This window comes from Sorghum bicolor, chromosome 5, assembly GCF_000003195.3.
Source record: "Sorghum bicolor cultivar BTx623 chromosome 5, Sorghum_bicolor_NCBIv3, whole genome shotgun sequence".
Lineage (NCBI taxonomy): Eukaryota > Viridiplantae > Streptophyta > Magnoliopsida > Poales > Poaceae > Sorghum > Sorghum bicolor.
Genome location: NC_012874.2, coordinates 28,288,260 through 28,291,427, shown reverse-complemented (window position 1 = coordinate 28,291,427; position 3,168 = coordinate 28,288,260).

Below are 3,168 nucleotides of genomic sequence, written 5' to 3'. Positions count from 1 at the left end.
TCGTAACATGAGCTTTTAATTATTTGCAACATTACATTGTGTATTGCGCATACAAGGATAATAGTAAAAATATTCCTTCGGGTATTGTTGGCGGTTCTTAATGACATATTTACGCCGCCAACATAGTCCATGCAAAGGAGGAAAAGCATGTATTTTACTCACATATACTTATTAAATGCTTACCAAGTTCCACATGTAGTGCAAGTTGTGTTTTGCAGATCATATACAGGCATACAGGTGGAAAGCAAATAAAAAGGCGCAATCCGACACGTCAAAAAATGCGCAAATAAACAAGTACCTAGAAGCCCAATATAGAAGTGCATCAATTTGCAGGTGGATCTGGACTCAGGGTCCCGAGAGGAAGGCAACGGGCTTCGGGCCGGGGCCAGCGGGGCCCACTAGGGGGCCGCCGCCCCCTAGGGTCGGCCGACCCTGACCCAGCCCATCTCGGCACCGCCATTCGTAGAGGCGGTGCTGAGCCTATCCTCCCGCAGTCCGCGCGTGCAAATTGTAGTTTACACCCTAGGGAACCGACCTTCCCCACCTATTTAAGGAGGGGGAGAGGGAGGCTCCATGGATCTCATCACATTCATAATCAACACTCCACCTTCAAGGCACTTGGGCACTACCTCTTCTTAGTTTTTCCTTTTAGCTTTTAGAGAGAGAGTTGGGTGAGCTATCCAGGAGGGCTTGGCTCCTTGGAGAGAAACTTGGGTATGAATAAAGAATATCTTTACTCCAAGTCCATGCCTTATCATGTCCGATATAGTTCTTCATATGAACTAGAGTATAGTTCTTATGCTATGGTATATGATATAGATCATAGTCCATGTTTTATGATGCTAGCATATGAACTAGAATATAGTTCTAGTGGAAATGATATGACATACATTTTAGTATATAGTTTTTATAGTATAATGCTACCGTAGGGCTAGTAGTGTATTATATGAACTAGTGCTAAGTGTATGTTGTATTATTCTCACTTAGGACTTTAGTCTAATTGCTTCATGTTAATTAATTGCCTAGAAATAGCTTTGTGTGAAGATGGGGGTTTATCAAGCTCTTTTGAGTAGGCTCTGGCTTCTTACCTGTCGATCCGTAGGGTCGGGGACCCGAGGGAGTCCGAGTAGGTTCTTTGCATGTAAGCATGGTGCTTGGGTGTATAGGCCGGGTAAATGCATTGTCCTAGTCCACAGTTGAGGGGATGGCAGTAGGTGGTGACAGCCCTGTCTGTCCTTGGCATTGCCCCATGTTCGGCTAGGGTGTAGGAGTGTAAATAGTTGCAGAGTTTGCTGGCAGACCAGTACACGTGTAACCTCCCAAACCATCTAAACACAGGACTAGATCTAAGTAGTATAATTACATGATTAACTTGTTCTATGACATGATGTGTATCTAGGACCACACCTGCTCCAATAGGTTGTTTGTTTATTCTTTGTTTCAATTCATTCTTTTAGTCTCTTTTCATTCCTTAGCCCATATGCCATGCCTAGATTGTGATGGATCACTATTCAACATATAAATGTTTATCACCTGCTATGACCCTTGATTCCATTATTGCTATCATAATTACTTTGATCTATGCTTATCTTAGAATCCTTAACATATTAAGCCTTCCTTAGAGCGAACCTATAAATACGACACTCGGTAAATCCCCGGGTTGAAATGCTACACGATATTTCCCGTCCGCTTGCGGTACTTAAACTCCAAACCTAAGGAACTATCACCCCGGTATATACTTAACACTGTTGCTAGACATGCGCCGAGCTAGTGACTTGTTAAGGAATACCAACATGGCAATCCTAGTCCCACTACCATGATTAAGAACTGGAACCCTACCCTAACGGTAATAATGCGCTGTTATCGGGAAGGTAGATCTAGCTTCCTATTCAAGGTGGTGATGCTATAGATCTACCAATATAACAATGCCAATGTCATTATCATGAGTAGAGTAGAACCCTATTCTAGGTAGCGACGCTAAGAAATGCCAACAAGCATTTCTGACACCGTTGCTTAGGATAGATTTATACTCTAATCTTGGTGATTGCATTAGTAAGTGTTAACACGACATTTCTGACATCGTTCCTGAGGACGGATTAAACCTTGTTCTTAGTGATGACGTTAAGAAATGCCAACAAGCATTTCTGGCGCCGTTGCCGGGGAAGGCTAATATGAAAATGATTCTAGATAAATATAATCAAGTAATCTGATGTGTGTAATGAGTCAATTATTATGCAGGATAACTCTGCCTGTTTTCTCCCTGTTGTGGATGAAACAGGAGGAATAGTGAATGCCTGGTTTCTCATTGCCTGAAAACTACATCTCCGATCCTGAGGCACTCCTAAGGACTAGACAGTCTCGAACCGTTTCATCTTCTGCTACTCCACCGACAAGTGAACCAGCCGGTACCGCACCAACCCCGAACGAACTCATGGCCGCCGAGAAGACACTCCGCGAGTTCTCCGTGCCCGCCGTCACCAACGTGGCCACTGGCCCCGCTGTTGACACGGCCGGCAAGAACTTCGAGCTACGCACCGGCCTGATCACCATGGTGTAGGCGAGCCCATTCTGTGGCTTGCCAAGCGAGGATGCGAATGCATACCTTGAACACTTCCTGGAGCTATTGTTGGGTATTTTAAACGCAAACAGAAAAATCCGCAAGCGCACGGATACCGATGTAGCCTTCACCCGGGAGTATTCCAGAGTATCGATTTTCCACAGGGAACGTGAGTGTACTAATTAAGATCCAAGATCGCCCAAGGATAATTATATAATTATTTTTGGTGGAAAGAAAGTTTCCTGAGAGTTCTCTAGTTGATCTAAGAATCAAGAATTACTTCAAGATTATCTATATCGGGACATCAGAGCACTAACCACGGAAAGAGATGAGAAGGGGGCTAGGAAGGTCTGATTACGGTCATACAAACACCGATCCGAACGAGGTGGAATACGTCGACCGTTACGGGTGTCACTACCCTAAGGCTACCACAACAATCCGCAGGATTGGGTGCAATTCCAGGTAATTGCAAGACTAAACACCACGTCTAATCTATTAATTACTACTCTAGCGTTATAAAGACTAGAGCACTTGATGCAAGCGGGAATCCAATAAATAACTTGCATGTAAATAAAAGTAATTAAAGAACTCTGGAATTATGAATTGAAGAA